At 36.8% G+C, this 13,940-nt stretch overlaps 1 long non-coding RNA gene across 2 annotated transcripts in view; it reads right to left on the reverse strand.

The window, feature by feature from the left end:
- Positions 1-12,816, reverse strand: part of LOC139038182 (uncharacterized) — a 213,796-nt gene extending 200,980 nt beyond the window's left edge. For both annotated transcript variants that reach the window (XR_011491107.1, XR_011491106.1), the window contains exon 1: positions 12,693-12,816. This is a non-coding gene — a long non-coding RNA (uncharacterized lncRNA). The remainder of the gene's footprint in view (positions 1-12,692) is intronic.
- Positions 12,817-13,940: the final 1,124 nt, after the last annotated feature.

Here is a 13,940-nt window from a genome sequence, read left to right on the forward strand (position 1 = left end):
TAATCATAGGGGATTTGATTTAAGTCATACCTGAATGGCCTAGTGGTTTTCCCTACTTTCTTCAATTTAAGTCATGAATTTGGCAATAAGGAGCTCATGATCTGAGCCACAGTCAACTCCCGGTCTTGTTTTTACTGACTGTATAGAGCTTCTCCATCTTTGACTGCAAAGAATATAATCAATCTGATTTTGGTGTTGATCATCTGGTGATGTCCATGTGTAGAGTCTAAAGTGATGATAATACAACAAAGGCCTGCTGTTAGAGAATAGAACTTGTTGCTGTTGTTGTTGTTTAGTCACTAAGTCATGCCCAACTCTTACGTGATCCCATGGACTGCAGCCCACCATGCTTCTCTGTCCATGGAATTTTCCAGGCAAGAATACTGGAGTGGGTTGCCATTTCCTTCTCCAGGGGATCTTCCCCCACTCAGACAGCTGGAAGCAAAGACATCACTTTGTTGACAAAGGTCCGTATAGTCAAAGCTATGGTTTTTCTACTAGTCATACATGGATGGGAGAGTTGGACCATAAAAACAGCTGAGCACTGAAGAATAGATGCTTTTGAACTGTTGGAGAAAACTCTTGAGTGTCCCTTGAACCACAAGGAGATCAAACTAGCCAATCCTAAATGAAATTAACCCTGAATATTCACTGGAAGGATTGATGATGAAGTTGAGTTGAGGCTCCAATACTTTGCCCACTTGATGCAAATAACTGACTCATTAAAAAAGACCCTGATGTTGAGAAAGACTGAAGGCTAAAGGAGAAGGGGGTAGCAGAGGGTGAGATGGTTAGATAGCATCCTTGATTCAATGGACATGAATTTGAGCAAATTCTGGGAGATAGTGGAGGACAGTGAAGCCTGGCATGCTACAGTCTATGAGGTCACAAAGAGTCAAACACGACTCAACAACTGAACAACAACAAAAAATTGTCCTAAAGCACAATGAGAAATTGTTAACACCTGACAGGTTTTCTCTAACAAACCAGGGTAAGGGATTTCTCTTTATCACTTGAACATTTACCTCTCACTCTTGAAAAACACATTTTGATGTTGAGAAAAAGTAGCTTCCTTTTCCTGACAATCCTGAGAAGACAAGTTAAAAAGTTTTAAATCTCATAAGCAACTGGAAGCAGGCAATAAACTTTTCTTCCAAAACCAATCTTTGCATGATTGTGCCCAGAGGCAAGGATAGAGCTAGAAGATAATCAACTTGTCCTTTACACTTTAATTTTCTTAGTGACTGGTATTAAAAAGAGTCAACCATATTTTCATCAAGTTTCTCTTGTGTTCTCAAACTCTAAGCAGAGACTGAATATGTGAGTTACAACACAGTAAATGTGTTGAATAATAATGATGAATACTAATCATAGTTAAGCAAGTGATATTGAAATGAAGGAAATGTCATAAATTTAACATAAAATGTGTCATTCTTGTAATAAAAGAAAGAAAAACATTGCTGTCCCATCAATAAAGAAATGTAGTTATGATATTTTTCTGAATATTTTACAAACCAGACAATTTTTGTTCCAAGGCCTGTTTTCTGCTCTATTTCTTCATCTTATGCTTGCTTTCATAAATCAGTAGTTTTAATTAAAGGTTTTCAGCAGACATTTTCTAAAATATATTCATAGACTGTATATCACCAGTGAGTGCATGAATATGTTTACTATACTTGCACAGTAAAATTATTTTGTGGCTTTCCACAACTCTTATATAAGAAATATTTATTATAAATTTTGGCACCTCTAAAAAAAGGTTATGCTTATTAGATGCAATGTTAATGTAAATATAGTTTTCTAGGGGGTAGAAATTTTGTCTTCTGAGTAATTTACACAGAGTTTAGTTTAATGCATACTCAAGTATTTAACATTATTCAATGAGACAAAACACTATAATGATGCTAGCTTGCTGATACTCAAACATATCTCAGGCTCATACTTTTCCATGCTAGTGGATGAAAACTTTCAATGAGAACACTACTATAAAATCAAAATCTGAGGAAAAAGCACAATTCAAATTAATTTTGAATTACTAGGTAATATCCTACCAATACTAGGATATTACTATTAATTAATATGTGCTGAATAGTATCTTAAGCACTACCAAGTTTACAAAGCAATATACTATATTTTATATGCTATCTAGGAGTGTGAAAGACCCTTGAAAATGCAGATGAAATGACTGCGGAAAAAAACAAATCAATAAAAGCCAAATGTGAGAGGAAAACAATAAATGCTAGAGAAATCACAGCAGAAAAATATTTCCTTGAAGAAAAATTCAGGAAAGTTTCAGGAAAGAGGTCAAACCAGTGCTGACCTTTAAATATAAAAAAAATGATTTTGAAATCTTAAAATACTACTCAGACAAGGAAATAGAATTAGTAGATTTAGGCATGGACTTAGTTCATGGAGGAAAATGATAAAGAAATTGACTGGAAGAGATAGGCTTCATTCCAGCAGAAGAGAGTATGGAGCAATAGGGTCCATAGGTAACACAGGACTCCAGGGGAACCACTGTTGGGAGTATAAGAGAAAACCCAATAAACAGCACTTGAAAGAGGCTCTAATTCTCAGCACAGAAGGGATCATAAAATAATCCTTTGTGTAATACCAAGAACATTTCATTGTGGAAATTCTACTTTATAATATAGATTATTAAGTTTTTCAATCAAGAATAAGACAAGACAGAAAGTGTGTCAAAATTACACTCAGAACTCTTTCATATAACTTGTACCTGTGTTTGGTGTCTAAAACAGCCCTTTAAACCCATGTGCCAGAATCTCTGGAGGGGAATGTAGTATGTCTAACAGAAAAAAGCTCTCCGTACACTCTACTTCAGATGAGAACCATAGCAGAAGGGCTTTGAAAGACCACATAATGACATCTTTAATCAACAACACACTGCAGGACCAATATATTTTCTTACCCCAATGTGCCTGACATTTAGATGTACAGAGTAGCTCTCCCCACATCCTACTGTTCTCACCAAATACATGGTATGGGTTTTGTTTTCATTCGCTGTGACAAAACCAAATATCTTAACCAAAAGAAAACAACTGAAATTGAGCAATGTGACACCATGGGAACATAATAATATCAGCTGTCATTTAAAAAACCAAAAAAAAAAAAAAAAAAAAACCTACCCCAAAAAACAGTCAGAGGCAGAGACACCACAGTTTTACAGCCTATGTTAACCTTCCATGACATAGTTTCTTGCATCATCTCTTGGCATTACTATATCTCTTTAAAGATCTAGTAAATGGAAGGAAAATTCTCTCACTGAAAGGGTATCAAATAGAAACATACAGAACAAATGAGCTCATCTTACTATTTATCTAGTAAATGAATATTTCATTTACTCTAAGGTTTAGTGGAGCATTTTTAGGGCTCTTGTCTTTGTCTTTTGTTTATCTTTACAAAACAGAATTTTCTGGGTTGAAATGCAGGGAAATATATAACTATAAAGTAGCACATGCTATGGATACCACATCTTGAATTGAGGACTACTAGCACAGATTACCCATGGCCCTGCTAGTTATTACGGACCAAAGAAACAAGACTCTCTTCATATTCCTTTCTTAGAACACTTGAGAAGGCAAATTCAATTAGAAAAAAGAAAATGGTGGAGAAGTTTTAAGCAAATACCTCATGTCCTTGCTTCTAGGATACATGCTTTCCATATGAATATTGCTAAAATCGGGATCCCACTTTCCATAGGCAAATACATTTGATATAGAAGCTTCTCCCTAATGATGCAATTGATGACATCTTAAAGTGTATATCATCTTAGAATCAAGAAAACTCTTTTTTATAAATCATAGTATAAAGCAGAGAATTTGCATGTGGGTTTGTGAGGGCACAGAGTCAAGACTGGACAGTCCACGGTCAGATTGATGAGTGAATTCTGTGGCTTTTTTTCCCCACTTCCAGCCTTCAACTACAAGCCCAGTTGATGTGACTACAAAAAAGCATTCCTGACAAAGCCTCCTTACAACCATTTATGATGAGCTCTGCCTCACATGTGGGGGATTACCCATGAGAGATATGAAGGGATGTGAGCAATGTCCAACACTGAAAAGCCAGAAGCATAATGCAGAGCTCTGACTTCATCCCAGAAGGAAGACTTACCTCTGCCACCCCCACCTCTCATTCATGTAGTCACTTATCAATCCATTTATGACAATGTAAACTTTTTTCTCTTGTTTGTGTCATGAAAACAAATATCAAGTCAACTGCTGGTATTATTTTGGGAACAGAATGCTGTTTTAGAGAGAAAAATGACCCGGAGAAAAAGTGTCAGGATACAAGGACCTGGATTTTCACTCTAGCTTCTTCATCTGGGTTTTATACAAATGATTTAACCTTGTCCTGCCTTCTTTTGATGGTCCCTAGGTAAGAATAACCAACAGAGAAAAATAAAATGCTGACTCACTTCCCGGGGATGTTTTAAGTAGAAATGAGTAATATTTTCAAAGGCTTTTCATTACTATTATTAAAGTTTGGAATTTGAAAATCAAAATGGCTAAATTTTCTTTAAGTTACTTGCTTCTATAAAGGCACGATGCTCTTGGGTTTAATAGAGAATTCATCAGAGACCAAAGCAGAATCTGCAATGGTGAGAGGGCTGGGGGAGCAGAATAGAGTCTGTGGAAAAGGAAATAGCCACAGAAACCAAATCTGAAAGTTCATAGGAAAGATACACCACCAACTATGAGCTACTTTAAGCAAAAAGCTTCCTTTCAAATACAAAGCTTCTTAATCACTGTCCATAGTCAATCCTGAATTTACATGATGGTAAAATTCACAGGGGCTTACCAGGTGGTGCTAGTGGTAAAGAATCCACATGCCAAAGCAGGAGATGTAAGAGACATGGGTTCAACCCCTGGGTCGGGAAGATCCCCTGGAGAAGGGCACAGCAACCCTTTCCAGTATTCTTGCCTGGAGAATCCCATGGACAGAGACACTTGGCAAGCAAGCTCAGAGAGTCTCAAAGAGTCAGACACAACTGAAGTAACTTAGCACGCAAACATGCAAAATTCACAGATCCAAAGCTTAGCAGCTGCCTAGATCTGAAAAACTGAACTTTCATTTATGAGATTGTGCCAAGAACTATTTTTGAGAAACAAGGCAAAGGGTAAAGAGCTATAAATTAAAAAGGGCAAATAGCAGTCAATTGCCTTGTGACCACTTTAAGGCCATTAATATAAATATAGATTTTTCTCCCCGAGGAAAAATGTAAGAAGCAATCATGATTGGATAGTCTCCACGTGGGGAAAAAGCTCTAACTGTGTAAATTAACCAGTTATCAGTAGATCAAGAATCAGATTCAATCAGGGAAACACTTCTGCAACTAGGAATGACTTTAACAAAATCAATCTTATTCAAGGTGAAGAGGAAAGTTTGAAAGTTCAAAGCACACATAAGGGCTCCTTCTTCTTAATTACTAACCTTAATTACTAACCAAAATAGTGGGAAACACTCTTTAATTAAAATGTTACACTAGAAACTATTTAATGCAAAACAAAGCAGTAAAGGAGGAACAGAGAAACAGGAGCTATGTAGAAAATAAATAGCAAAATAGCAAATGCAACTCCAACTATGTCAATAATACCATTAAATGTAAATGAATTAAGCAACTCAATCAGAGTCCGAGATTGTCAGACTGGATTAAAAACACGGTCCAACTATTTGCTGTGCAGACACTATAGATTCAAAGATAAAAAGTTCTGAAAGTGAAAAGACAGGGGAAGATACATGATGCAAAAAACCACCACAAGAAAGCTGCAGTAGCTACATTAATATCAGCCAAACTAGATGCAAAGACAAACAAAAAAAGTTACTAGAGAATAAAGGTATTTTATAACAATAAAATGGTCAATCTGTCAGAAAAACAACAGTTATAAACACATGCATATAACAATAGAACCCCCAAAATATACAAAAACTGACAGAACTGAACGGGGTATAAATGACTCAACAGTGTTTGTTATTTCTTTCCAGAAGGACAGAAAAGTTAGAGAAGATCAAAAGAGAAATAGTATTGAAAAATACTATGAAACAAGTAAGATCTGACAGGCATGTACGGAATGCTCTAACCAACAACTGAAGAGTATGTATTTTTCCCAAGCACACACAAAAATTTCTTTAGGATCTGCTATATGCTGGATGGAGAGGTAAATGGCAACCCACTTCAGTCTTCTTGCCTAGAGATTCCCGTGGACAGAGGAGCCTAGTGGGCTGCTGTCTATGGGGTCACACAGAGTCAGACACGACTGAAGCAACTTAGCAGCAGCAGCATATGCTAGATGATAAAACAAGCCTCAATAAATTTTCTAGATGAAATCATACAAAGTGTGTCTGCCAACTAGAATAATGGAATGAAATAATCAATGTAAATCAATAATAAAGGAATTTAGAACACTTGCATATATGTGCACATTAAGTAACACCTTTCTAAATAATCAGTGGATCAAAGAAGAAAAAAGAGAAATTAAAATCTTTGAGATGAATGAAAATAAAAGCATAACATACTAAAACATGGCATGCAAATAAAGCAATGCTTAGAAGAATATTTATAGTTAGTAATGTCTATATTTAAAAAAAAAAATCTCAAATCAGTCATTTGCCTTTCATCTTAAGATACTGGAAAAAGCAGATCATGTAAAGGCAAAGCATGCAGAAGGTAGGAAATAATAAGCATTACACTGGAAATTAATGAAACAGGGAAGAGAAAAGCAAAAGACAAAAATCATGAGACCAAAACGTGCTCTTTGAAAGGACAATGTTAGCAAAACTTTGGGCTAACGGACCAGGAAAAAAAAAAAGAGAGAAAAGACTCAAATTTCTAAAATCAGGAATGAAAGAGGAAATATCACCACTGATCTCAAAATATTCAAAAGGATTATAAGGAACTACTGAGAACTCATTATATAACTTTTAAAAATGGACAAATACAGAACAGACTTTGGGACTCTGTGGGAGAAGGCGAGGGTGGGATGTTCTGAGGGAACAGCATTGAAACAAGTACTATCAAGGGTGAAACAGATCGCCAGCCCAGGTTGGATGCATGAGACATGTGCTCAGGGCTGGTGCACTGGGAAGACCCAGAGGGATGGGATGGGGAGGGAGGTGGGAGGGGGGATCGGGATGGGGAATACATGTAAATCCATGGCTGATTCAGGTCAATGTATGGCAAAAACCACTACAATACTGTAAAGTAATTAGCCTCCAACTAATAAAAATAAACGAAAAAAATAAAAAAAATAAGAAAATCTTAGGAAACTATATCCTATAGTTCCAGATGAGGTGTATTATCAAACTCATTCTGTAGTTTTATATTGGGCAATTATTTTTTGAATAACAAAATTGCTTTGTTTTTTTAAGATACTTTAAAAATCAGATTACAGGTATAAATTCTGGTGAGATGCATGTGAAAGAGGGTTACTTTTTTTCTTAATAGAAAACAAATGTGATGACTAAAGATCAAATTATCATTTAAAAAATAAATAAAAATAAAAATGGACAAATATATAACTTTTAAAAATGAACAAATTCTTAGACACAAACTACTAAAACTGGCTCAAGAAAAAAACAGAAATTCTAAACAGACGTATATAATTAAAGAAGTCACATTAATTACTTTAAAACTTCCCACAAAGAAAAACTTAGACACACATGGCTTCAGTGGTGAATTCTACTAAAGATTTTTTTTAATTAATAACAATTTTTCACAAATTCTACTCCTCCAAAAAAAAGAGGAAGAAAACAGTTCCCAAGTAACTCTATGAGTTGTCATTTTGCTAACAAACCAGACAAAGACACTGCAAGAAAACTATAGACCAATATATTCTACTTATATAGGCTTGTATAGTCTCAAAAAGTCTCAATAAAATAATATCAAACCAAACCCAGCAATGTATAAAAAGGATGATACATGACCAAGAAGAATTTGTTTCAGGAATACAAGGTTAGTTTAACATTGAAAACTCAGTGTAACACTTCATATTAATTGGGGGGAAAAAAGGGCAAAAACCAAATGATCACTTCAACAGAACCAGAAAAAACTAACACACTTTCCATGATAAAAACACTCAACAAACTAGGCATAGAAGGAACTTCCTTAATCTGATAAAAAGCATTTACTAAACATACAAATTAAAAAAAAAAAAAAAACCCTCAGCTAACACTATATTTAAAGATGAAAGACTGAATACCTTCCTCCTAAGATCAGAACTAAGAAAAGAATATCAACTCTTGCTGCTTCTACTCAGTGTAGTACCACAAGTTCTAGCCAGAGCGATTAGGTAAGCAAGAGAAAGAAAAGGCATATAGATCAGAGAGGAAAAAGTGAATCAATCTCCATGTGTAGATGAGATGATCTTATACATGGAGCATCCTAAGAAATCCATTAGAAAAATGTTAAAACTAATAAATGAGTTTATAATGTCATAGAGTACAAGAATGATATACAAAAATCAATGTGTTTCTATATAACAGCAATGAGCAATCAAAAATGAAATTAAGAAAATGATAGTAATAAGTAGAATAAAATACTTAGCCATAAGTATAAAACTCATACTCTGAAAATTATTAAACATAGATGAAGAAATTTAAAATATCTAAATAAATTCAAAGATGACTATATTCATGGGTAAAAGACTATTTTTAAGATGGCAACATTCCCCAATTGATGTACAGAATCATCACAATCTCTGCCAAAGCCCCAGCTGAATTTTTGCAAAATTTGATGAGTGAATCTGCAAATTCATATAAAAATGCAAAGGACCCAGGACAGTCAAGACAAGCTTGAGAAAAAGAAGAACAAAATAGGAGGATTCATACATCTTGATTTCAAAGATTTCCACAAAGTAAACAAGACAGTGTGGCACTGGCATAAGCTTAGAGATATAGATCAATGGAATAAAATTAATAAAATTAAATTAATTAAGAATAAAATGAATCATTATAATTAACACTTTAATAAAATTATTAAAAATAAATCCTCACATTTACAGTCAATAAAAAGAATATAAGACAATTCAATGGGGAAAAGTCTTTTCAAGAAATAGTGTTGGGACAGCTGCATAACCACATGTAAAAGAATGAAGTTGAACCTCTTCCTTATACCATACACAAAACTTAACTCCAAATGTATATTATATGTAAATATAACAGCTAAAGCTACAAAGATCCTAAAAGAGGGTTAAATCTTAGTGACCTTGGGCAAGGCAAAGCTTTCTCAGATACAGTGCCCAAAGTATAAGTGACTAGGGAAAAAACAGATAAATTAGGCTTCATCAAGATTAACACCAGTTGTTTTAACTGGTTTTTTTTTTCATTTATTTTTATTAGTTGGAGGCTAATTACTTTACAATATTATAGTGGGTTTTGTCATACATTGACATGAATCAGCCATGGATTTACATGTGTTCCCCATCCCGATCCCCCCTCCCACCTCCCTCTCTACCCGATTCCTCTGGGTCTTCCCAGTGCACCAGGCCCGAGCACTTGTCTCACGCATCCAGCCTGGGCTGGTGATCTCTTTCACCCTAGATAATATACATGTTTCGATGCTGTTCTCTCTAAACATCCCACCCTCGCCTTCTCCCATAGAGACCAAAATTCTGTTCTGTACATCTGTGTCTCTATTTCTGTTTTGCATATAGGGTTATCATTACCATCTTTCTAAATTCCATATATATGCATTAGTATACTGTATTGGTCTTTATCTTTCTGGCTTACTTCACTCTATAATGGGCTCCAGTTTCATCCATCTCATTAGAACTGATTCAAATGAATGGAAACAACCTAGATGCCCATCAGCAGATGAATGGATAAGGAAGCTATGGTATATATACACTATGGAATATTACTCAGCCATTAACTGGTTTTATTAAAGGGGGCTTTGAAAGGGGCTTCTCAGGTGTTGCCAGTGGTAAAGAACCCGCCCGCCCACCAATGTAAGAGACGTAAGAGACACAGGTTCAGTCCCTGAGTGGGGAAGATTCCCTGGAGGAAGGCACAGTAACTCATTCCAGTATTCCTGCTTGGACAATCCCAAGGACAGAGGAGCCTGACAGGCTGCAGTCCTTTGTCGAACAAAGTCAGACAAGACTTATTGGCATATATGTGCTTTGAAGGATACCTTCAAAAGACAATCCACAGAATGGGAGAATATTTTTACAAATCATAAATATGATGAGACTTGTATCTAGAATATATAAAGGACCCTTACTACTCAATAATAAAAACAGCACAATTTAAAAATGAACAAAGGAGTTAAATAGACATTTCTCTGAGGAAGCCATGCAAATGGTAAATATGCACATGAAAAGATGCTTGGGCATCAGTCATTAGAAAAATGCAAGTCAAAATCACAATGACATACTACTTCATACATATTGTGAAAGCCGCTCAGTTCAATCAGTCAGTTCAGCCGCTCAGTCGTGTCCCACTCTGTGACCCCGTGGACGCCAGGCCTCCCTGTTTGTCACCAAATCCCGGAGTTTACTCAAACTCATGTCCATTGAGTCGGTGATGCCATCCAACCATCTCGTCCTCTGTCGTCCCCTTCTCCTCATGCCTTCAATCTTTTCCAGCATCAATGTCTTTTCCAATGAGTCAGCTCTTTGCATCAGGTGGCCAAAGTACTTTAAAAAGCTGAGCTTCAGCTTCAGCATCAGTCCTTCCAATGAACATCCAGGACTGATCTCCTTTAGGATGGACTGGTTGGATCTCCTTGTAGTCCAAGAGACACTCAAGAGTCTTCTCCAACATCACAGTTCAAAAGCATCAATTCTTCAGCACTCAGCTTTCTTTATACTCCAACTCTCACATCCACACATGGCCACTGGAAAAACCATAGCCTTGACTAGACGGACCTTTGTTGGCAAGATAATGTCCCTGCTTTTTAATATGCTGTCTAGGTTGGTCATAACTTTCCTTCCAAGGAGTGTCTTTTAATTTCATGGCTGCAATCACCATCTGCAGTCATTTTGGAGCCCAAAACAATAAAGTTCCTCAGTGTTTCCACTGTTTCCCCATCTATTTGCCATGAAGTGATCGAACCAGATGGCATGATCTTAGTTTTCTGAATGTTGAGTTTTAAGCCAACTTTTTCACTCTCGTCTTTCACTTTCATCAATAAGCTCTTTAGTTCTTCTCACTTTCTGCTATAAGTATGGTGTCATCTGCATAGCTGAGGTTATTGATACTTCTCCCGGCAATCTTGATTCCAGCTTATGCCTCATCCAGCCCAGCGTTTCTCATGATATTCATTATACTCTGCATATAAGTTAAGTAAGCAGGGTGACAATATACAGCCTTGAGGTATTCCTTTCCCAATTTGGAACCAGTCTGTTGTTCCATGTCCAGTTCAAACTGTTGCCTCCTGACCTGCATACAGATTTCTCAAGAGGCAGGTCAGGTGGTCTGGTATTCCCATCTCTTTCAGAATTTTCCAGTTTCTTGTGATCTACACAGTCAAAGGCTTGGGCATAGTCAAATCAGAGATCGAATTGCCAAAAGCTGTTGGATCATTGACAGCCACTCAGTTGTGTCCAGCTCTTTGCAACCCCATGGATTGTAGCTTGCCACGTTCCTCTGTCCACAGGATTCTCCAGGCAAGAATGCTAGAGTGAGTAGCCATCTCCTTAGGATAGGCATGATTAAAAAGACAGATAGTAACAAGTGTTGGCAAGAATGTGAAGAAATTGGAATCCTTACTTATTATTAATACTAGAGTATTTGTAAAACAGTGCAGCCACTCTGGAAAACTGTTTGACTCAAATGTTGGAGTTATGATATGACCTAGGAATTCTACTTGTAAGCATATACTCTAGGAAAATGAACACAGTCCAAAAAAAAAAACACAGTCCATATAAAGTCTTTTAGATGAAAGTTCATAGCAACATTATTTGTAATAGCCAAAAAGGTAGAAATGACTCAAACTACCATGAACTTGTCAAGAGATAAACAAAATGTAATATATCCATACAATGTAATATTATTCAACATGAAAAATTCACCATATATTGACATGCTATATAACACAGAGAAATCTTAAAGATATGCTAAGAAGCCAGACACAAAAAGGCCAACTATTATATCATTCTATTCATCTGAGACATCCATAATAGGAAAATTCATAAAGACAGAAAGGAGATGAGCAGTTGCCTTAGACTGTGAAGTCAGGGAGGAAATGGGGTGTGATTGCTGACGGGTACATGATCTTTTTTGAGGGATGATGAAAGTATCCCAAAATGGATTGTGGTGACAGTTTCATAATTCTATGAACATACTAAAAACCAGAGCTACACACTTTAAATGAGTGAATTATATGATGTACAAATTATATCTCCATAAAGCTCTGTGTGTGTGAGAGAACACATTTTTCCCATCATAACCTAATTGTTGTACCAGTCCTTCAAATCCCTTTCTGCTCCATAATTAGATTTCACACTACCTCCTTCTCCTTTCAAAATTTTATCCAACTGTATGAGTTATCCCTGGCTGTGTAACAAACTACCTCCAAATTTAGCATCTTAAAACAGCAAACATAATTATTTCACAGTTTGTGTGGGCCAGGACTCTGGCAGTGGCTTAGCCGCGTCCTCTGGCTCAGCCTCTCGGCATCTGCCAACACTGTAGCCATCTAGGTTTGACTCAGAAAGAATTTGCTTCCGACTCACCCACAAGGCTGTTGCAACACCTCAGCTCCTTGCTGGCTGTTGACTGGAGACATCACATCAGCTCCCTGCCACAGGGGCCACCGGGGCTACGGGGCAGCTCGTCACCTGTCAGTGACTTCCTTCAGAGAAAGTGATGGTGCAGAGAGAGCAGGACGGAAGTCACGCTCTTGGCAGTGGAGCCCCATCACTTTTGCCGTAATCTATTCCTTAGAAGTGAGTCACCAGACTCAAGGCCACAGGTAACGGAAGGCATTACACACGGGCATAAATACCAGAAATGGGAGTCAACGGGGCCGTCTCAGTGACTGCCTACCACAGCACCTTACCCCCTTCAAGCCAGGCAGCACTATTTCCTCACCAACTCACAAGCACATTTCACTCATTCCTGCCCCTGTGCCTTTCCTCTTCACTTACTTTACCCCTTCGTTTAATACCTTTACCAATTCAAAGCCAGACAATAATTTAAGAGGGAGCTCAAATTCCACGTGTTCCATGAAACTTTCCCTGATTACCCTTTATTACTCTCAACTCCTTCATGTTTTATAATTATACTATATAATCTGCCCCTTAATTACCTACGGCCTGGCCTTATTATTCAAAGTATGTTTCTTCTGACAGCATATGCTTCACCTGAGAGTCCGTAACATGTGCAGCATCTTGGGACTCACGCCATCTCTACAGAATCAGAATCTGCATTTTAACAAGATTCCCAGTGATTTTCATGTAGTAAAAGTTTGGGAAACACCACTGGGATATACCATCCATCGTTTTACCTGTGTAGGTCTCATATCCCTGACTACGTTGTAAGTATTATACTTGGGGGACTATTAGCATTTCTTATATCTCTTCTGCTCTTAAATACACACACGCACACATACATACACACCACACACTTAAGCATATTAAACAGTCTAGTGCTGAACACATAGTAGAAGAACGTTAAGTTAAACCTGCTGAAAAAGAAACACCACTGTGAAATGACTTGAGTTTTAAAAGATTAGAACACGTAGATGAATCAAAAGATCCCAACTGTAATCACCTCTGCTATTCACCAGTGTGACTTCAAGCAAGTCACTTAATTATTTTGCATTTCCATTTCTTTTTTAAATATATATTTATTTGGCTATGCCAGGTCTTAGTTGCAGCACATGGGATCTGTTTTTTTTTTTTTTTTTTTTTTTCAGTTGTACCATGCAAATTCTTAGTTGTGGTATGTGGGATCTAGTTTCCTGACCAGGGATTGAACCC

The sequence above is a fragment of the Odocoileus virginianus genome, chromosome 14, assembly GCF_023699985.2.
Source record: "Odocoileus virginianus isolate 20LAN1187 ecotype Illinois chromosome 14, Ovbor_1.2, whole genome shotgun sequence".
Taxonomy (NCBI): Eukaryota; Metazoa; Chordata; class Mammalia; order Artiodactyla; family Cervidae; genus Odocoileus; species Odocoileus virginianus.